General features: G+C 44.6%; 1 protein-coding gene across 1 annotated transcript in view; it reads right to left on the bottom strand.

Moving 5' to 3' along the window:
* LCP1 (lymphocyte cytosolic protein 1) overlaps positions 1-20,223 on the bottom strand; it is a 203,954-nt gene extending 183,731 nt beyond the window's left edge. Inside the window, exon 1 of the mRNA XM_086935004.1 lies at positions 20,081-20,223. The gene's annotated coding sequence lies outside the window, so the exon portion shown is untranslated. The remainder of the gene's footprint in view (positions 1-20,080) is intronic.
* Between the last annotated feature and the right edge of the window lie 3,592 nt (positions 20,224-23,815).

Genomic DNA, 23,815 nt, shown 5'->3' with positions numbered 1-23,815 from the left:
TTTTTAGGGTTCTGGGTCAGTTTTGGGTTTTTGGGGTACAGTCGTACAGGGTAAAAATTAAATAAATTTAAATTAATTCAATTAAATGAAATTACAAAATATAAAATTACATTAAATTATTACGTTTTTAAGTTATTTTAAATGTATATGTATTAGTTATAATTTTTTAATTATGTTTTAATATTTTTATTTAATATTTGTAACATTATATGTATTTTATAATTATTTTAACATTATTATTAATACATTTTAAAAAACGATATTTTTAATTCCGATATTTTTGTACTACGATATTATTTTTTCGCTATTTTTGTACTTACCTTGTTAGGGATAGGATTCCGATATTTTTGACTTCGATATTTTTGTCCCGATATTTTTGTATGTCGATATTTTTGATTTCGATATTTAGTCAGACATTCCCTGGACAGATATCAATAGCTGGGAGGTGACCAAGTAACCTTTGTAAAGTACCTGGCACGGCATTACATAATGTGGGCAGTGAATTTAATAACTTTGAAGTCTGAATTATTATTTTCTATTGACCCTGCCTATAGCATAGTTCATTAACTTTGCTTCTCTATCCTTCAGGTTTAAATTTTCACTCACTGTAATAGATTTAATTAAATCCAATATCCTTCAAAAAAAGTGTCTTGCATACAGCCTCATCAAAATTATGTTATAGTATGATTATCTTAGGCGCACGTACGCAGCTATTAAGGCACATAACAAAAGTTCTAAAACCCAAGGAATGTAGAGGAGCATATGGTAAAAAAAAACATAAGGACACAATGTCAACTGACAAAAATGTACTCTATTAATTATAAACAAGTCTCAAGGATTTTCCTAAAGTTGCAGAGATTGATTTCTGCTTTCAGGTTACTGGGTAAGGCTTTCCTAAATTTGGCTGCAGTGATGGTGAAAGACCATTCTCCGAAAGTCACCGCTCTCATCTTAAAAATGGCAAGCAGAAGATGATTTTGCAAAAAATAACAGATAGGATGAACGACAGGGCAGGACAATAAGGCTTAATTTCATACAGACACCCTAATGACCAATTATAAGGGCTTTAGAAATAATTCAGGGGTAACCAGTGTTCTTTCCCCAAAACTAACCCAATTGGCATCTCTGGCCACAGGTCAGCCCCTGGTAAATGGTACCACAGGTACCCAGGGCACTGTGACCAGTGAAGACTTCTAAGGGCTGCAGCACTTATTGTGCCACCCTTAGAGGCCCTGTACCCTGACACTGAGGCCTTTGCTGCGTGTCTTGGTGCAGAACAAAGTGAAGAGTCGACATGGCACACATCCCTGTGTGCCATGCCCACAAACCACTGCCCTCGCATACATCAGTCACTCACTAGCTGGGTGCCCTATGCCAGTGGTGAGGGTACAGGTGCATGAGCCCTGTATCCCTACAGTGCCCAAGTCCATTCCTGGGCACTGTAAGTGCAGTGCTGACATTAAGAGTATATGGTGCTGGGAGGTTGTCATTATGAACTCCACAGCACCATAATGGCTACACTGAAGACTGGGAAGTTTGGTATGAAACTTCTCAGCACATTAAACCCACATTGATGCCAGTGTGGGATTTCATGTAAAATGCACAGCAGAGGGCATCTTAGAGGTGCCCCCTGAAACCTGACCAACTCCTAGTGACCTAACTGAGAGGCTGCTTATGCTGCCACCACCAGACATGTTTCAAGACCCCTGGGTCGAGAGCTTGCTGCTCTCGGGTGCCTGAATCCATGCACTTCCTGGGATGAGGTGCCAAGCCTCCTCCCCCAGGATGGGCAGGGTTCACGAAGGAGGAGCTTCACAGGCATGCCGCTTTGTGAGCCTCTCCAAACCAATTGTTGCTTTCAGCAACTGGTCCCCAGTGGTTCTACCCCCCCCCCACTTTGGGCAGGAGATCCAGTGGGAAAAAAGTGAGAAAGAGAGGTGTTCCCACCTCTGCCAACTCCACCCCTAAGGTGAGGGAGGCGATGTGAAGCACAACTTCGAGTCCCCGCCATCTTGAGGATAGGGGGACCCAGCCAACCGGGGACAGGCTCCTGCCCCCCTCCCACTGGAGAGTGGCAGAATAGGGGGTGTAGACACCCCAGGGAAGGGACCCATTGGTCCCTACCCTTTACCTACCTGTAACGCCCCTAAATTTAGTATGTAGGGGCACCCTGAACCTTCCTTCCTCAGATCCAGAAACCACAAGAAAAGGAGAGAAGCAGAAGGACGAGAAGCCGTGCAGAGCTAACAAGAGGACGACACCCACTGACTTCGCCACAGCCCTTCAGGCCTGTCTCCCCTCGAACCTGCTCCTGAGAAACCCTGGCGTGTCCAGCAGCCAGCAACCTCACAAACCCCGGAGGACCTGCCTGTGTTCACTTTCCAGACTGTTTCTCCTGTGAACACCGGACGTGTTTAAACTGCAGCCTCTGGTGCTAGCCAGAAACCGCGAATCCAGCCCACTCTGTACCCGCCAAACCTGGCCCAACCTCGAGTGGAAAAACACCACGAGGAGGTCCCCATAGTGATTCTGACCCGAGATCCGGTGACCCCTGGCCTGCCTCAAGCCTCCAGACGACGCTTGAAGCCTCAATCCACAGGACCCCCCTACTGCGACCAGAGCGGGTAAGAAAATCTGACGTCCCAAGGCGCCCCCACGGCCTTGTGTGCCCAACCCAGCTTTGCCTAACCAACCCTCAACATCCCAACGTACCCCTTGAAGTAGTGGTCGCACCAGGAAGATCCTCGTCCCCGAGCCTGCAGTGTTTCTTTGTCCCGGAGAATCTCTTTTGGAAACAACAGGGCACCAGACCTCAAAACAGCACCCTGCAGCTGGCCGCCCAAGTGCCGCTGAGGGTGCACCTTCTGTGCTACTTTGGTCCGCAACTTGCCCTGAGCTAAACCCTAGGAGCTTTGCTCCCACAGCCTCATGGCCTACTTGCCAGCAGCCACCAACCGGAGCCCCCCCTATCCTCCATAGGATAACATTGGACCTCAACACTCTGCACCCGGCCACCCTAGTGCCACTGAGGGTGCAATCACAGTGCATCACTGACCCTGGGGCAACTCTGAGTCTAACCTTAACTTCTACAGTCATTTACTTACCTGCAATCCGATAACCTGTTTTTCTTCCATAGAATAACATTGACAATTCTCTTTCGAAAAAACGACTGTGTGGAGTTTTGAAAACTTTAAATATTCTTTAAAAATCGTAACAATAACCTAAACGCACTTTCTCAACTGATTTCAGGAAATGTCTCAGTGCTGAATCTAGGCATCCAGCACTGAGTTAGAAAAAGTATCATAAACATTACTTACTTGCAATTATTGAAAAAGCCCATTCATTTGAATGTACTATACCTGCTAAGTGTTGCAATCTGCTTCCTTAAACTGTAACCAAAACCAGTATAAGTTTTACTGCAATTTTGAACTGTGTTCACACAAGTAATGTATTACTGCAAAGTGTTTTTATGCTTACCTGTAGCAGGCTTGCTTGGTTCTAGAAATAAAACAACAGCATATTTTTTATACAAAAACAATTAGCCTAGAGTTTGGTTCTTGAGTGTGTGAATTCATTTGCTGACTGAGTGGGTACATCCAATGCTTAACACTGTCCTCTGATACTGCCTTACTGCTTGACCAAGCTACCACTTTGGAGAGTAAGGCTCTATCTAACTTTAACCTCTGCCTACCTCTGGGGACTCTTGGACTCTATACACACTGTATCTCACTTTGGTGCAGTATATATAGAGCCAGTTTCTTACAGGGAAGTAATCAAAATCTTCCTTTTAGCTGGGTTTACTTTGAGAAAGGTTGTGGACATCTACCAATGAACTGTTGATAAGTAGTGAGCAGGCGAGCCATGATTTTGCGGAGATGGCATGGTACAATTTGGTTGAGAAAGACTAAATGTGAGCTGTATGGCATTGGCATGTATATGAAAGCAAGCCCCAATATTTTAAAGCAGTGAAGCAAGGGGCAGTGTGTGCACGCTTTACAGAAAAAGTGACATGATGCTTACCCCATGCTTTTTGCCCCGGCCACAAACAGGAAGTGTGCATGGCTCATCTACTCAGAGAGACTACAACTTTACACAGAGTCTCACGTAAATAGCAGCTGTTTGTGCTAAGCATGTATCACCAGAAAAGAGCTCTTCTGTGCCTTGTCCTCGTCTCACCTGCTTTCCACCATTGGCACTGTGAGCCCAGTAGCGAAGAGCAAAAGAAAACCTCAAAGTAAGCACCTTTGATAACTGTTTCCATTCCAATTTAAGCGCCGGTAATGGCAGAGCAATGAGACCTGTATCTCTACATGCTGCATTAGCAAACACTGACAAGACTCTATTTTTTTAATAACACATTTTATTCGGTTTTCCTGATGCAATATGGACATTAGCCCTACAAGTACCTGTAAGAGACAAAATAAACCAGGAGTACCATGGACATTGACACTATTTTAAAGCAAAGAGGACTTTCTTTCTCTCTTTGAGCATGCTCCTCATTAAAAAGCCGTAGACATTGTCAACACATTCATATTTTGCGTTTGGCAATGTTAATTTTATGTGTTAGGACATTTATGGCCCATTGTTTCTACAGTGCCTAGTACTTATATATATGTTCAGCCTCACTTCACACTTCTAAATGGGCAGTGTTTCACCATTTTAAGGGTATTCGCTGAGTCCCTATATACTCCTTGAAAGCATGAAAGGCTGAGTGGACCATGTTGAATACAGACTTGTTAGACCTGTTAGCCATAAGTCGGCCTTCCCCCAACCTTTTTGCCTTTACCCTTCCAATTTTTCTGAATTAAGTTGTGTTGGCCTTAGGACTCTGTGCACTTTACCACTGCTAACTAGTGCTACGGTGCTTGTGCTCATGCCATAAAATATTGTACATTTGGCTTACACCTGATTGGCATAGTTAATTTACTTCTAAGTCCCTAGTTAAGTGGTATAACATAACCCAGGGCCTGTAAATCGAATGCTACTAGTGGTCCTGCAGTACTTATTGTGCCACATACTTAAGTAGCCATGTAAAACATGTCTGAGGCCTTCCATTGCAGCCTGCCTGCAGTTTTAAACTGCCAGTTCCACTTCTCAAAAATAACCCTTTTTCTAAGACTAAAACTCCCATTTCTATACGTATAAATCATCCCTAAGGCATGCCCTAAATAGCCCATAGCGCATGGTGCATTGTAATTAAAAAGTTGAATATGTACTTTTAAGTTTCACATGTCTTGCCAGTGAATAACTCACACATTGTTTGTTCACTACTGTGAGGCCTACCTCTCCCATAGGATAATATTGGATTACCTAATTATATTTAATAAGTGCTAACTTTTTATGGGGATATTTACAACAAAGGGTGGTGAGGGACAGAGTCTCTGAATTAAGCAGAAAGCTCTCACCCAGTCAAGAGATCAGGGCTAGATCCAACACCGTTTTTTAGCTCACTGCACCATCCCAGTTTCAGAACCTGGCTGTATGCAAATTAGTCTGTTCCTGTCCCAGTGCATGATGGGAACAGGGCAAACCAAACTACAAAAGCCAATTCTTACACTGGGAAGGAAACAAGCTCCCGGGGACCGGTTTCTGGCATTACAGCCGTCTTCGGCCCGGTTTGCTTGAATCCTGATGGTGCAATGAGCAAGGGTCTCACATCTGAGAATACCCTTCCACGCTTAGGGTGGACAAAAATATTTACAACAAGGGGTGGTGAGGGACAGAGTCTCTGAATTAAGCAGAAAGCTCTCATTCAGACACTCTGTTCATCACCACCCCCTTTTCTGAATCGTTTTTGGCCACTATAGGTGTGGCAGGGTATACTCAGACATGAGTCCCTTTCTCACTGCACCATCAGGATTCAAGCAAGCCGGGCCGAAGACGGCTGAAATGCCAGAAACCGGTCCCCGGTAGCTTGTCTCCTTTCTGGTGAAGAATTGGCTTGGTAGTTTAGTCTGCCCTGTTCCCATGATGCACTGGGCCAGGGACAGACTGATTTGCATATAGCCAGGTTCTGAGCTGGGATGGTGCAGTGAGATAAATAACGGTGATGGATCAAGCCCTGATCTTTGGACTGGGTAAGAGTGGTCTGCTTAATTCAGACACTCTGTTCATCACCACCCCCTTTTCTGAATCGTTTTTGGCCACTATAGGTGTGGCAGGGTATACTCAGACATGAGTCCCTTTCTCACTGCACCATCAGGATTCAAGCAAGCCGGGCCGAAGACGGCTGAAATGCCAGAAACCGGTCCCCGGTAGCTTGTCTCCTTTCTGGTGAAGAATTGGCTTGGTAGTTTAGTCTGCCCTGTTCCCATGATGCACTGGGCCAGGGACAGACTGATTTGCATATAGCCAGGTTCTGAGCTGGGATGGTGCAGTGAGATAAATAACGGTGATGGATCAAGCCCTGATCTTTGGACTGGGTAAGAGTGGTCTGCTTAATTCAGACACTCTGTTCATCACCACCCCCTTTTCTGAATCGTTTTTGGCTACTATAGGCGTGGCAGGGTATACTCAGACATGAGTCCCTTTCTCACTGCACCATCAGGATTCAAGCAAGCCGGGCCGAAGACGGCTGAAATGCCAGAAACCGGTCCCCGGTAGCTTGTCTCCTTTCTGGTGAAGAATTGGCTTGGTAGTTTAGTCTGCCCTGTTCACATGATGCACTGGGCCAGGGACAGACTGATTTGCATATAGCCAGGTTCTGAGCTGGGATGGTGCAGTGAGATAAATAACGGTGATGGATCAAGCCCTGATCTTTGGACTGGGTAAGAGTGGTCTGCTTAATTCAGACACTCTGTTCATCACCACCCCCTTTTCTGAATCGTTTTTGGCCACTATAGGTGTGGCAGGGTATACTCAGACATGAGTCCCTTTCTCACTGCACCATCAGGATTCAAGCAAGCCGGGCCGAAGACGGCTGAAATGCCAGAAACCGGTCCCCGGTAGCTTGTCTCCTTTCTGGTGAAGAATTGGCTTGGTAGTTTAGTCTGCCCTGTTCCCATGATGCACTGGGCCAGGGACAGACTGATTTGCATATAGCCAGGTTCTGAGCTGGGATGGTGCAGTGAGATAAATAACGGTGATGGATCAAGCCCTGATCTTTGGACTGGGTAAGAGTGGTCTGCTTAATTCAGACACTCTGTTCATCACCACCCCCTTTTCTGAATCGTTTTTGGCCACTATAGGTGTGGCAGGGTATACTCAGACATGAGTCCCTTTCTCACTGCACCATCAGGATTCAAGCAAGCCGGGCCGAAGACGGCTGAAATGCCAGAAACCGGTCCCCGGTAGCTTGTCTCCTTTCTGGTGAAGAATTGGCTTGGTAGTTTAGTCTGCCCTGTTCCCATGATGCACTGGGCCAGGGACAGACTGATTTGCATATAGCCAGGTTCTGAGCTGGGATGGTGCAGTGAGATAAATAACGGTGATGGATCAAGCCCTGATCTTTGGACTGGGTAAGAGTGGTCTGCTTAATTCAGACACTCTGTTCATCACCACCCCCTTTTCTGAATCGTTTTTGGCCACTATAGGTGTGGCAGGGTATACTCAGACATGAGTCCCTTTCTCACTGCACCATCAGGATTCAAGCAAGCCGGGCCGAAGACGGCTGAAATGCCAGAAACCGGTCCCCGGTAGCTTGTCTCCTTTCTGGTGAAGAATTGGCTTGGTAGTTTAGTCTGCCCTGTTCCCATGATGCACTGGGCCAGGGACAGACTGATTTGCATATAGCCAGGTTCTGAGCTGGGATGGTGCAGTGAGATAAATAACGGTGATGGATCAAGCCCTGATCTTTGGACTGGGTAAGAGTGGTCTGCTTAATTCAGACACTCTGTTCATCACCACCCCATTTTCTGAATCGTTTTTGGCCACTATAGGTGTGGCAGGGTATACTCAGACATGAGTCCCTTTCTCACTGCACCATCAGGATTCAAGCAAGCCGGGCCGAAGACGGCTGAAATGCCAGAAACCGGTCCCCGGTAGCTTGTCTCCTTTCTGGTGAAGAATTGGCTTGGTAGTTTAGTCTGCCCTGTTCCCATGATGCACTGGGCCAGGGACAGACTGATTTGCATATAGCCAGGTTCTGAGCTGGGATGGTGCAGTGAGATAAATAACGGTGATGGATCAAGCCCTGATCTTTGGACTGGGTAAGAGTGGTCTGCTTAATTCAGACACTCTGTTCATCACCACCCCCTTTTCTGAATCGTTTTTGGCCACTATAGGTGTGGCAGGGTATACTCAGACATGAGTCCCTTTCTCACTGCACCATCAGGATTCAAGCAAGCCGGGCCGAAGACGGCTGAAATGCCAGAAACCGGTCCCCGGTAGCTTGTCTCCTTTCTGGTGAAGAATTGGCTTGGTAGTTTAGTCTGCCCTGTTCCCATGATGCACTGGGCCAGGGACAGACTGATTTGCATATAGCCAGGTTCTGAGCTGGGATGGTGCAGTGAGATAAATAACGGTGATGGATCAAGCCCTGATCTTTGGACTGGGTAAGAGTGGTCTGCTTAATTCAGACACTCTGTTCATCACCACCCCCTTTTCTGAATCGTTTTTGGCCACTATAGGTGTGGCAGGGTATACTCAGACATGAGTCCCTTTCTCACTGCACCATCAGGATTCAAGCAAGCCGGGCCGAAGACGGCTGAAATGCCAGAAACCGGTCCCCGGTAGCTTGTCTCCTTTCTGGTGAAGAATTGGCTTGGTAGTTTAGTCTGCCCTGTTCCCATGATGCACTGGGCCAGGGACAGACTGATTTGCATATAGCCAGGTTCTGAGCTGGGATGGTGCAGTGAGATAAATAACGGTGATGGATCAAGCCCTGATCTTTGGACTGGGTAAGAGTGGTCTGCTTAATTCAGACACTCTGTTCATCACCACCCCCTTTTCTGAATCGTTTTTGGCCACTATAGGTGTGGCAGGGTATACTCAGACATGAGTCCCTTTCTCACTGCACCATCAGGATTCAAGCAAGCCGGGCCGAAGACGGCTGAAATGCCAGAAACCGGTCCCCGGTAGCTTGTCTCCTTTCTGGTGAAGAATTGGCTTGGTAGTTTAGTCTGGCCTGTTCCCATGATGCACTGGGCCAGGGACAGACTGATTTGCATATAGCCAGGTTCTGAGCTGGGATGGTGCAGTGAGATAAATAACGGTGATGGATCAAGCCCTGATCTTTGGACTGGGTAAGAGTGGTCTGCTTAATTCAGACACTCTGTTCATCACCACCCCCTTTTCTGAATCGTTTTTGGCCACTATAGGTGTGGCAGGGTATACTCAGACATGAGTCCCTTTCTCACTGCACCATCAGGATTCAAGCAAGCCGGGCCGAAGACGGCTGAAATGCCAGAAACCGGACCCCGGTAGCTTGTCTCCTTTCTGGTGAAGAATTGGCTTGGTAGTTTAGTCTGCCCTGTTCCCATGATGCACTGGGCCAGGGACAGACTGATTTGCATATAGCCAGGTTCTGAGCTGGGATGGTGCAGTGAGATAAATAACGGTGATGGATCAAGCCCTGATCTTTGGACTGGGTAAGAGTGGTCTGCTTAATTCAGACACTCTGTTCATCACCACCCCCTTTTCTGAATCGTTTTTGGCCACTATAGGTGTGGCAGGGTATACTCAGACATGAGTCCCTTTCTCACTGCACCATCAGGATTCAAGCAAGCCGGGCCGAAGACGGCTGAAATGCCAGAAACCGGTCCCCGGTAGCTTGTCTCCTTTCTGGTGAAGAATTGGCTTGGTAGTTTAGTCTGCCCTGTTCCCATGATGCACTGGGCCAGGGACAGACTGATTTGCATATAGCCAGGTTCTGAGCTGGGATGGTGCAGTGAGATAAATAACGGTGATGGATCAAGCCCTGATCTTTGGACTGGGTAAGAGTGGTCTGCTTAATTCAGACACTCTGTTCATCACCACCCCCTTTTCTGAATAACTTTTTATGGGGAGCAGGAAGGAAAGTCAAGTTTGCTGTCTGAGGAATTGTGAATTAAAATCCTCTTCAAAAGTAAAGTCAGATTTTAGGTCTTAATTCTGAAAATACCACTGTTATAAAGTTGTCATTTTCTTGTCCTAACCTATTGGTGTCCACCGGCCTGTTCCTGGATCACATGACTAGGTGTAGTGTGCAGTTAGCCTTTGTGTATTCCTCCCACTTAACATCCCAATAGATGGTCTGTGTGTTGGCAGGATGGGCCATCTCTGACTTGGTAGGGGGCCAAACTGTCACCTTTAACCCTGGTACTTCAAAGGGACTGATTTAGTTCACATACAAAGACTTGACACTAGCCTATTTTGCCCACAGGCAAACTGGGACCAAGGAAGGGAGGCAGGAAATTCCAGACACCTCTATAGGGTGAAACTCCAGAAACTTCTCCCACTTCAAAGTGGGCACCAGGTATAAATATTGGATCCGCAAACCCACTCTTCAGACCACTTCTAGAACTGTAAAATACTGTGAAGAAGGACAGCTTTGGTCCCCTGCTGCTCTGCTGCAAGAAGGACTGCCCAGTTTCTCTGCTGCCCTGCTGCCCTGCTGCCCTGCTAGACGAAGGAATGCTCTGCTACTCTGCTGCCTGGGTAATGACAGGACCACCAGAGAGATGCAAGGGCTAGTTAGCTGGCCTCTAGATCAGAGCCTCAGGGACAGAAAAGGCTCCAACCATCTTGAACCCTGCACATGGACTCTGCCTGCTGTGAGTCCTGACCCCACCCCCATGTGGTGTCTTCCTAGTCCTGGGCCCTTGGAAGTGACATTAAAGGTGCTCTGCCAGCCCACCTGTGGTCCCCATCAGAACGGAAGCAACTCAGCACAACTCGACGCTCGACGCAGGACCTCTCATCGCAGCACTCACAGCTCCCTATTGGAACCAACACAGTAAAACACAGTGCAACGCAAACTGACGCAGGCCCTTTCATCACACCTTAGAATCACTTCTGTATGGCGCAACACCCTGCATCAAGGACATAAGGCACTTGGTTCCTGTATCCGGTCCGCAATCCATCGCTGATGGCCTGAATTTGTGACTTTCTCCGGGTCTGGCACGACCAGATAACCACAGTTGATGCTTTGTGATTTTGATCACTATTTTACCTAAACCGTTAAAAGTGTATTTTCCCTATATCACTAATTGAATTTGTATTGTTTTGGTGTCAAATAATGTATTAAAATTTACTCTATTTTTCAAAATTGGTGTGGTACTTTTCATGTGTTGTTTTGTCATTTTATTACTGCTTTAAATTGTAGAAGGGTTCTCCTTGGCTTGCTACCACCTACAATCTCTCAAATCATTGAAACATAAAGGTTGTGTTTTAAATTTTGCTGGTAATTGTTATGGCCTATTTTCGCTGTGAACAATAAAGATCTTGACTTTGACTTTGATTACTGCTTTTGTGCTGCATAAATACTTTACACATGCTCTCTACATTAAGCCTGGCTGCTTTTGCGCCAAGCTACCAGAGTGTTAAGCCCAGGTTAACTTAGTAACTTGACTTGTGGTCTTGCCTAAGAAGAGCTCACACCCTCCTCAACCAACAACCCAATTTCTCACAGGACTCATGAGCGGTGGGTTATAGCCACGTTTCAGCAATGGCCACTTAACTCACTTAGCCACCTTCCTGGGGTTCCTGCAATTATAGTGATACCCCTTTCTATCATTGAACCTTTACATTGTCTTTGCAGTGTCATTATTGGATAGTGTGTTACCCTCTCGTGGTATTTTCTTCTTTCCTGCAGGGCCAGAGACACTCCCTTCTCTGGTTGCCTCTGTCTTTATCTTCTTTATCTGTCACCTACAACGTGGAGCATCTTTCTTGCTTTCTTCTCTTGCTATTTTTTCCCAGCGATGCATCCAGAGAGGCTCTCTGTATTCTCCTGAGCACTACTACAGTGCCATTTCCTATTAGCATAAGGGGTTGCTCCTCCATAATGGCGGATGAGTGTTGCCCCACTGCCAGCTGATGATAGTTTAAACGATAATAACATGCTGTTATCATCGTTTTATTTATCTATGTCAGAATTACTTACGTCCGACAGGCGGGGCGAGGCCAGGCCATGGCAGGGAGGAGTACTGTGCACTTACAAGTGCACATGTGTGTTTGGCCGCCTGTCTTAGGCCGGCCAAAGACACATGCGCACTTATGTTTCTGCAACCCAGCTGTATTTTACAGCCAAGTTGGAGAAACCCCAGGGCCTCCCAGGTACCGTCTGAGCGCCAAACGAGGCTGCTCAGACCAATCCTGTCACTGCTCTCGTGCTAGAGAGCAGCATCTGGATTGGGTGGGGGACCTGTGCCTTTCGGCCCATCCACTTCCAGGCTCCCAGGAGCAGGAGGAACAAGGCGTCCTGCAGAGGGAGCAGAGCGGCGCTGCAGGTAAATGGATTTTCTTTTTTTTTTTTTGCCCAACTTCTTCTCTCCCCGCTGCCCCGAAGGAACTGCAGCTGGCCCAAGACTAGGTGTTCTATCAACCTACCCAGAATTTGCAGAAGTCAAATGAGACACAAGGTGTACTAATCCAAGGGATCCAAAGAAACTTTCTTTAGCAACAGTATTGCTACTGTCAGTGTCTACATTTCAGCAAAAATAACCTGTCGAAGAGTGACAACACTTTTAAAAAGAGGAAACCAAAGCTTCATACATTTAGTGTAGCAAAGGTATTGGGGGCAACTTGAAGGACCACTTCCTTTAAAAGCTATTGACAGATCCTGCTCTGTATAGATGTAAATACTTCCGCCCCTATGCTACAATGATAGGTTAAATGAACTGTGGGCAGATTACCTACCATTGGCATGTTCTCAGAAAAAATAGGGTTACCTGTGTTGGAGATTTAGTCAAAAACTGTGAAATGCCATCACAGAGCTTCTGATGAGGTTATGCAGTGACTTGTGAGGCCAATGGCTGCTGGAGCTCAGCTAATATGTGGAAGAATTGCTTAGAAGGATTGTGGCCTATCTAATATGATCCGAGAAAGAAATGTTGACCTAATTGATCTTTGCTATATATGTAGTGACCAGTGCAAGGTGCGCTGTTTTCAATTCAGAAGCATAGTATCTTCATCATTTTCGTTCTCTTCTGTGTACTGTAAGTTTAAGATTTATTAATTCAGTGGACACCAAGGGGGTGGTTCTCCTTTAGTGAGAAACAGCTTGACTTGGTTACTTTTGAGAAGGGATGTTGTTGATTTCATACGGTCATGAAATGGGCAGGGGCCACTAAGTCAAGGTTGAAGTCTTTCCAGTTGTATGAAAGATAGTAGCTGGGCTTGCTGTTCATTTGGACCTCTCGTGGGTCCTAAAGCTGAACAGGACCCCACAACCCCACACCTACAAAAGGAATAGCCATTCTGCGCAGTGTGAAAAAATGTGCTTCAAGGGCGTGGATGACAACATAAATGGATTCAAAACTCATGTATCATGAGTTGGCAAATAATTTACAAAGTTCAGCAGGTGCCTCAAACCACATGTTTGTATAACCCAGAAAATTGGATTATAGTCAATGATTGACCATATTTCAATCTCTACAGCCATGCCTGGGAGAGTAGCTAGTGTTGAATTTGGAGGTTGATAAATTAGGATAAAGTTATAAAATATGGACCGATTTTCCAAGAAGAATGTCACGTTTCTGTATCATTTTGTGTTTCATTCCTGTCAATTCAGACTAACAAAAGTGAATGACCAATCACTGTAACCCTGTCTCAGGTTGCGTATGCACTGTCTTTTTTACACATTTTAAATTGGGAGGTACCAGGTCATCCACGAGCTGTCATCTAATAGATAAGGATACATGAGGAACAACTGCTGCATTTCATACAAGGCACAATTGTCAGCAATTACACATCTGTGTCACACTAGGAACCTCACAACACACAGAATAACTTTAAGATGGAGAATACTATACTCAAGAGGCCAGTTTGGTATACAGTTTCTGCTTATACTGTCCTGATGCTGTCTGGTGGAAGTGTAGAAAACAGGATAACAAGGATTCAGGAGTGGTAAGCTCACTTGTCAAATTTAGCTCAGTGTGTTATGCACAGACATACGCAGATGGGCTCTCCTTTGGCATCAAGGGATTTTAAAGGATTGCAAGTGCTCAGCACTTGACCACAATGGCTGGAGACTGGATCACAAAAATGAGATGGCAGCAAGTCAGTGGCAACAAATTGCCTACTACCAAGATGGTGACTGTGATAATGTGGTGCAACTGTAGCTCCAAATTTGTGCAGGTGTTGCAAGAATGTCAGAAAAATGGCAACCCTCAGCAGTGTGAGCAATATCGTGAAAGATGTTAATGATCAAACTCTGACAAAAATGCCAGAAGTACCACCGTAGGTATGCCAATAACAGCTAGCAAATATGACCCCACTACCAAAATCACCAAAGTCATATAAAAAATGATGGAACAGACCATACATGTGTAGAAAGCAAGCTGTGTGGCCGTGGCATCAGGGATGTACAAGAATCCTGTTGACCCAGCTATGGCCTACTGCCGGTTTGCTGGACTCAAATAAGCAAAGTTAATGTCAATAATGATCTCTGTGAAAACGCACCAATATATCCATTAACACCTTAGGTTCATGAAAAGTATAAATGATTAAAAAACAATGAAGGATGTAGGTTGGGGTCACACTTTGTCTTTTGGAAGTGCATGATTACCTAACACTGGAATGGTTGCACAAATTGTGAATGTGAGAAAAAGCACAATAAGCCAAAAAATCATAAAAGAAAAACATGAGAACAAGAATGTATATGCTACTCAAAGCATTTATTCCTCCCTTTTCTCTACCTTCAGAATACAGAGAAGTCAACCTGAATCGGATTGTATGAATGTTTCGAATTGATGTGACTGAGCAGAATTTGTTTAATAGAATTAGTGATTACATAAGGATTCAAGGGAATCCAGTGACCTGAACTGGTCCTGAGGAAAGCCATATGAGCACAAATTGGCAAAAATGTGGCTGAAACATGTAGATCAAAGTAGACACTCGAATACTAGAACCTCAAAGGCATCACCTCCTCTTTTTAACGCCTTAAGCGCTGCCGTCGGCCAACGGTCGTCACAAGCGCTACCTCCCCAGTGCTGCGCACGACCGTTGGCCGACGGGCCAGCGCTCGTTATTCGAACGTTCAGCACTGGGTGCTGAACGTTCGAAGCAGCTAAGGTGTTAATCTTGCCTTATTGACCCACATTGAAATCTTAGACTAGTATATAGTGTTGACAATTTTTTTTTCGAGATCCCTCCCGCCCTCCCAATACACTTAGGCCCACATGCATCAAGCATTTTTGTAGTCGCAAACGGTGCGATTACTTAAAATCGGCCGTTTGCGAATGCAAAAGTGCTTTTTGGGATGCATGAAGCAATTTTAGAATTCGTAACATTGTTGCGAGTTCTAAAATTGCGGGTGCTTTTAAGAAGTCGCAGATGTGCGACTTCTTAAAAGCAATGCATCATTACTTTGACAAGTGGAAATTCGCAATTAGGGTTCCAAATTTACCGAGTGGTTGAACCACTCGGTAAATTTGGAAAAAGTGTTTAAAATGCTTAAAATGTTTTTTTTTCAACATTCATGTTTCACACACACATGTCCTTAGGACATGTGTGTGTGAAACATGATGCGAAAAATACATTTCAGGGGTGCATGGGGGGGTCCTTTGGACCCCCCCCCCGCACCCATGAAATTTTCTAAGTGCCACTCGCAATTCCCATTGACTCCTATGGGCCTTTTGGCCCATAGGAATCAATGGGAATTGGGAAAATTAACTTAAGAATTCGGTATTCATTTGGGATTCGGTAAAAATTGTGATTTTTACCGAATCACAAATGAATACTGAAAATAATGATGCATAGCATTTTGCACTTCTTTATTTGCGATTCCTTATTTTTCGCAAATTAGGAAGTGCAAAATGTCACAATGATGCATGTGGGCCCATGTGTCCCCTCGAGGGCCGAGAGAGAGCTATATGATGAAGCATGCCACTGTATGGATCACTGGGTGAGAGCTATTTCATACAAAAGAAAGAGTTTTTCTCCTCGGTAGATTAAGGGAGGAGTTTTTAGGGAAAAAACAAGTGTGTTGACACCTTCCCTTGATTACTATGATTCCTTTTAATGTAGAAAATGTTTGGTGGATGGCTGCTCTTGGTTTTAATGGCCATTTACCAAACTGTTCTAAACTTTTCATGTTTTGAAACAATCTTCCAAAGCTGAAGTTTGTTTCAGAAAAGCAAAAAAGCAATGACCCCCACACACTGGGAGTTTTCCCCAAGGGTGTGGGAGTAAATATTTATTTTCCTACCCCTCAAAGCCAGGCTTTACAATGCGGTGACGGACAGAAAAAACTGAAATTACACAGGCCACCCCAATTAGGGTGGGGGATCACATGTCCTTCCTGTAATGGCCTTTACTCCACCTGGTAAATGGAGAACATTTTTTGTCAATGGAACTAACCGGAGTTCCTTTGACAGAAAGTTGGTGGTCCACCCGACTGATTGAGGCAGGCAGACTGAAGGTTTGTTGGACAAAGTACTCTGACATGTTTACAAAGCTGATCAGCAAATTCTAAATTGGGCCCTTAATTCGGAAAGGCCACCATCGGAATTATGAGAACTGAGGAAAAATTGAGAATCAAATGGGCAAAATGAGGCTCTCATGGGGAAACTGGGCCCACAGTAAATGATTCCAAAGTAATTGCATTTATATATATTGCTTACTACCCCGGACGAGGTGTTGAAGTGCTCGTCAGGGGTAGTAAGCATACTACTCCAGAACCCATAAAGGATTGGTGTTGAATTAGTATAGTAAAATATGAAAGGAATTTAAGTGGTGGCTATGTTAGTCATAGAAGAGGGAAAAAGGTTTGCATTTATATAGCGCTTGTCACCTCTGATGGGGTGTTAAAGCGCTTTTTTGGCAAGTAGCATGGCATGCTACTCCTGAACCCATAAAGTGACCAAAAAGTCCACATTGGGAACTACAAAGTGATATTAAAACGATTTTGTAATGCTAATCTATCAGTTTACTTTCCTTTATTCACACTGAAAATCTGTGAAGAGTGTGTGCAGGGGTTACCAGTGCTTAATTTGAGCAGGTGGGTTCTGGTGGAGCCACCAGCACTTATTTTGTGGACCAGCATTTATTTTTCCACATCAAAGATTTACTGAGACCATGAGAGGCTAAAACACACAAATCAGAACGACATTGGAAGACAGGGAGAGAAAAACTGTCACGAAGGAAGAAAGCTGGAAGGTGCAACAGCGAGATGAATTCGTAGGTAGTGTGTGGTAGTGAATTTAAGAGTCAGGGGGTGGATTTTAGCCTATTCAGCTTTGGTATTCGGCGCACCGACGTTAAATTGCACACACCGCCGCATTCTGAGCAGAGCTTCAGGCACAGGTGCTCTTTCTTTTACAAATTAAGCCTTACCAACACTTTGTACGTCGATAACGCTATAAGAAAACTTCTAAATTATTCAATAAATTAAGGGGTGTGGGGGCCTGCCTGGTGAGTGTCACGAAGGTGTAGTAGACAACGCGTTGACATTGTGTAACCTTAGATGCAGCCGCAAATGTTCCAATGCCAATTGGCAAAGAGGAAGCGCTCTGCTCGACACTTCCTTTTAGCTGCAGGGGCACCCAGCACGCGGATGAGGGCCGTGCCACAAACGTGAAGAGACAAGTGGCAAAAAAGGGGGCGTAGTGAAAATGAGGCAACGTACTCTAAACGTCGGAGAAAGGGAATAGACACACAACGTGTGACAATATTAAACGAGTGTGCTATAAACAGCAAGTGTGAGCTGCGCGAGTGAGAGAAGCGACAGACGTTGGTGGGCCTTATGCGTGTGTAATGGTAGCGAGTGACGAAACTGATGAGTGTGAAAGCACTCTGTGTATTCATCGTGTTAGGACACTGTGTGTGACAGAGTGCATTTTCAGGCTTGCCTGTTTGGGATTTTTTTGATGCAGAGACAGAGAGAGAGGGAGAGAGTGTGTGTGTGGGTGTGTGTGTGTTCGTTGAGGAGGACTTCCCGAAGTAATTAGCCTTTAACAACCCACCCCACCTTGTTTCATCACTTCCGCTCCTGTGTGAGGCTGAAGAGAGGCATGCTCTGAACTTTTGAAGACAATTCCTTGTTTCGAGATGAAATTACACAGTTATTTTTATTAATAACCTACTTGTAAGAAATACCTATAAGGTGTCTGTTTCTAGGGTCAGCATTCATACAACATATTTGACACATTATGTTCGGTAGCAGGTGCACCTCTAGTGTACAATGCAAAATAAACCAAATGTGTATTCTTTTACTGATGAGACACGGTGAGCTCGGTTGCCTCAAATCAATCACCCCCCATCAATCTCTTTCACAGTTCTTGTTCATTGTCTGTGTTTGGGACAAATAATATGGATCCTGTGGGAGTTTAGCAGAGTTTCCAGTTGCTCCAGTAGGGGGGATAGGTATGGATAATGGACCAGGTGTTGCTTTTCTGGCACCACTTCATGTTAACATCGGTACCTTGCAATTCTATCTAATTTCAACAAACACTGGCTTCCAGCTCTACGCGATTTGATGCAAAGTGTACCGCAGTTTGAAAAGTCTACTGACAGGGTAACACACCTAAACAATCAAATAACCCCCTTCACTCCCCCAAATCCACGTACTTGATTTTAAAACCCCTTCCCTTCGAGCCTTACGTTTAACTTTGTTAATTAAAACTCTTATGAAGAAAGGCACAGTCTTACTAAGTTTGAGTACTGGACTAGCTTCTTAATCAGGCTCCATCACTGGTTCAGTGCATCTTTCTCGTTCTCATATTCACATCTGCCCATGTTTGTTTTAAGCTTACCCAAAAGCAACTTGATTTACACCCCAAAACCATCCCTTGTGATCCCACACCCCTTGTGACCCCAATTGCGAGGCTCCGCTTTAAGACACATCTCCTACACACCTTTGAATGGATGGATATTGCACTCGAGCTAAGAGCACCAATCCCAGGTCACCTTCAAACCAGTCCTCAAAAACACAAAGGATTTTTTGTGAAGATCCTCAACGCCAATTTAACCTACCCCTCCCAAAGCACTGACTAAGAGAGCACACTGTTCCACATCTCAATGTGTGTATGGGTGGTATAAAGGCCATATTTCACTTGTACCTGTGGAATGTGCAATATTTCATAGCTACCTGTGAAATATGGAAACTATTCAGAGTCCAGTGAATTATGGGTTTCCATCATCATAGGGACAGCTGCAAAACAAATCTGCACAAGGAGTCAATTTTGAATCAACTTTCTATTGATAGAAGGATACCGAAACCTGAACATTCTAAGCCCAATCATGCCCATTGAAAGCTGCACCATGCAGTGAACAGCTTCAACAATGTGTCTCATCTACCGACAGAATGTGTGCTTTTTAATAAAGCAGAGAATTCTTCTTCCTAAAATTCTACTTTCTTGATCAGATCATTTTCTCATATTTTATTCTACCAACAAGCAAACTGCACAGTCCTCTAATACAGTTACAATTTTCAATATAAATGTCCCTGTTTAAAGAAGCACCTTTTTCAAGCCGCCTGTCCTGAAATAAACATGTAATACACAAGGGGTCAATGGGTAACCTGATTAATGTGGGCCTATAGTGGCCGACCTTAATTAGAACAAGTAAATACAGAAAATTTGTCTTTTTTTTTCTAACGAACAATTAATTTAAATTGCGCAGCCTCTCCAAGATTAATGACTTGCCATGTCCACGTCTTTAATATTGATCTGATGTTACTGTGCTCTTAAATGGAACGGAAAACACTGGAAAGCATGAAGAAGATAAGAAAGAAGTCTTTCAGATTTCTCCCTTAAACCAGCGCGAGCCGCCACACACTGACTATCTCAATCTTATAGCTTTGCACTTGCTCACTGCCTGCTGTAGCACGGGCTGACCACAAACTTCCTGTGCGCTTCAACTGCTGCAGCTTTAACTTATCTTCTTAAAATGGAGGGCCCCACCAAAACTTACAGGTGCTTTCAGCAGTACAAAATCCTCCCAATTCACAACAAATGGAAGACGAATTAAAAAGGTTTTGATCAAATAAATGTACATGTACCTTCCTGAAGCTGTAAGGAGGAAGCAGCAGTGGACAGGCCGGGGAGCGTCTGGAAAGTCCTCGTGCCTGATCTGTCACAAATTCTGTACCCTTCGGTGTAAGGAGGAAAGAAGGAAGTGACACAAGTGACAAAACCTCATTCTGGGGAGGGAAACGATCATGTCTTTATAAGGACATTCTGGTTGAGTGTAGTCAGCTTTTAAACCCCGCCTCCTGCATCACCAGATTGCACATCATACAGATGCAACTTCCTCTCCAGTGCCACCAAAAATTGGCAAGGCACTAAGGCATTAATTAATGTCCCAGTACCCATGTCAGAGTTAACTAGTTAACACCCAATGCCTCACTATCAACCCTTCTTACTGTGAGATAAGTCTTCAAATCTAAAATTAGCCTATGATTTCAGGAGGCTGTGACTGACATGTCTGTTTTATAAATTACTGCAGCAAACACATCAGAGTATGTGTCACACCTAGAAGAATAGTTTGAGATTATTCTATCACCTGTTGACTTTGCACAATTTACATATGTTATTTTTTTATATTGGAACGGTTGTACATTTGGTTTCTGTTGTTTTACCTCACACCATCCCATACTCCCTTTGTGTCTGCTCTCTGCTTCCTCTCTGCTCCCCAACCCCATGCCCTTCTTCCCACGACACCTAGTCTTGCTGCTGTTGGAGTGTGGTCCACTCTCACCTCCCACCACCAATCCTCTCCCTGTCTTATTTGTGTCCCCTAAGTGAGGGAAGGGGATCAGTGTGGACAGAGAGCGTTAAGGACTGATAGTCAACATTCAAGAGAGCCAAAACTAGAGAAGATAGAGGGAGAGAAAACTGAAACATCATCAGTGTGACTCAAAGGCGCTTCTTTATCAGATCCACACCATCTTGCGTTGCATCTTGACTTGTCTTTGCTCTTTCATTTGATTCGAACTCGACAGTGGCATCTTTGTGTTTTAAGAGTCTAGTCAAAAGTGTGCTGAGGTCTTTAAATGTAAGCCAAGAGGAAAGTTTTTCTCTTATAGCTAACGTTTGGTTTTGCAAGTTCCTGCATGGAACTAGTGGCACCTAGCTATTTGTCTGATAATGATATATGACTTTAGTTGCCATCTGAAGTGTGAACCTACATACAGTTTAACCACCAGCTGCCGGGGTTGGATCTTTGCCTTCCTTTGAAGGTTCCAGATCATCTGCAATTGGTCTCTATTTATGATCTCAAAGACCTTGTATTTCCTTGCCTTGAAAGGTATTGGAGTTAAAGTGCATTTTCCTTGCATCCATATTTCCCACAAATATATATTCAAGCAGACACTGCCTCCTCCAACCCAGCCAAGTGAAAGATTCAATATTTAGGATCCCAGAGAAGACATTGGTTGATTTAGCATGTTGCAATGTTTGCCATAGTCAATATGCATGGACCTTCTCTGATATTGTTACATTAAACACAGTAACAAGCTTAATCACCATGGTGTCCTCTTTTTCCCAGAGTTGCCAGGGTCCCCTTCAGGTGAACTGCACCATTTATCTTGGGTAATTAGCTAAACATTCTAATTTGTTGGACACACCCATATTATATGAAGAAGATTTGCAACTGCACCCTGCCATCTTAGGCAATTCAGGGTTGGACTTGACATTTTCCACAGCCTCTTTGGGTGTAGTATGTTCTATGAAGATGACCGAACTGTGAAAGAGCCAGGAAGGTTAAAATCACCAACTCTTGAGGATCAATTTTTACCTCACTTTAAGCACCTTTATCTAATGACTCTGGGGCATATTTACATGTTCTGGCGCATCTCTGCAAATCAGCAGGGATGTGCCAGAACAGATGCATCATGCAATCCCCTCCTTCCGCCACCACAGATGCGCCGCATTTACAATGCGGCGCACCATGGTGCAAGGAAGGAAAGATGCGTGACGCATCTTGTGGCGTATGGGCGGCGCATTGCTGGAGTCGCAAGCGCAACGCAAATCCTGCCATGCACAGGGGCCGCCCATACTCAACGTGGTGCGTCACTCCTTACACCTGCTTCAAGCAGGCGTTAGGATTTGACGCAGCAGCGTCGTAAAACTGACTCAGTGAAATCTAGTAGATTTCACTGCGTCAGTTTTACGGGGCTTTCCTGCGAGGAAACGCCCACCTTGCGACAGAACGCCCACATGAAACCTGATGCAGGTTTCATGTGGCACAGGGCTTTACAACGTGACGCATCTGCCTAGATGCCTAGATGCGTCACGTTGTAAATAAGTCGCAAGGATTTGACGCAGCAGTGTCGTAAAACTGACTCAGTGAAATCTTGTAGATTTCACTGCGTCAGTTTTACGGGGCTTTCTTGCGAGGGAACGCCCACCTTGCGACAGAACGCCCACATGAAACCTGATGCAGGTTTCATGTGGCACAGGGCTTTACAACGTGACGCATCTGCCTAGATGCCTAGATGCGTCACGTTGTAAATAAGTCGCAACATGGTGCATTGTTTACGCCGCCGACGCGTCACAAAAGTGACGCAACAGCAGCATAAAAGTGTCGCAAGGGGCTTGTAAATCTGCCCCTCTATATCTTTCTCCTAGCTGGATTAGAGGGTTCAAATAAATTCCGCGTTTTTTATCACCAAGCACCAGTATGTCTGTGAAATGCGTTCTTGCCCAGTAGTTGAATGTAACCTTGGCTTCGAAAAGACTACATTCTGGGAAGCTAGTAATTTTGCATAGTAAATTTCAATAGCGTACTTCAGTTCCTGGTATTAGTAGAAATGAGAGTCATGAAGAGCGAACTCGTTCATCTTTTCCAATAATTTCATATGCCTCCCTAGTTATACATTTCCTAAAGTAGAAATGCTGATGTAGTTCCACCATGACACCGCCAACTTTTCTGGGCAAGTCAGCCAGGTTCCATGCCATAATGGAATTTCTCGCATGACCCTATCATCCAGTCCACCCATCAGAAAGCGTTGCATCAACAATCTAGTGTAACCCTATTAACTGCAGGGAGCATTGATGGTATTTTAGATCAGTACAGGAATCTCATCAAAGCTGGAACTTCAAAAAAGTAAAATCTCAACTGGTGGATGGAGATGTCTTGATAGACCGGAGAATCAGTCATCAATCAAAATGAGCTGCACCACTAAATAATAAATCTGCATGTCTGCCATTCCAAGTATTCCATCATACACTTACTGGACACAGTGGGCTGGTTACTGGCCTAGAGTAAATTACAAATGTGAGCAGATCCTACCTCAAAGAAACTTGGTCAGTTCTCATAGGGGTAGTTTTGGAGTACATAGAGTATTTTCAAGACTGCGATCATCTTAAATAATGCCACTCTACCAAGGATAGTGAAGGCCAGTATATTCCATCCCCAAATGTCTGTCCCTATCCTTAACAGGAGACTAGCTACATTGAACTCACAACATTTCTCAAGATTCATTTTGAGAGAGGCTGGCCTGGTTTGTGATGTCCACAAATGTAAGTGGGCACCTTACACCAGTCCAGACAAAACTCATGATTTAAGAGGTCTCAGACAACCAGCCTTCAAGCTTAGTCTTGAAGGAGTGTAAAGCAGCTTGTTTTACCAGAATGCAATCTTATGGTATAAAATAAATGAAAAGAAAACCACACAAGGTATTTATAAAAATATGTATTTATTACATAATACTCTCTAGTATCTCCCACACGGAGATATACACAACGCACACAATAATAACCATATAGTAATAAAGTGGTATAAAAACCACGAC

The sequence above is a fragment of the Lissotriton vulgaris genome, chromosome 8, assembly GCF_964263255.1.
Source record: "Lissotriton vulgaris chromosome 8, aLisVul1.2, whole genome shotgun sequence".
Classification (NCBI taxonomy): Eukaryota; Metazoa; Chordata; class Amphibia; order Caudata; family Salamandridae; genus Lissotriton; species Lissotriton vulgaris.
The sequence above is the reverse complement of the archived record's forward strand: the minus strand, read 5'-3'. Positions and strand labels throughout refer to the sequence as shown.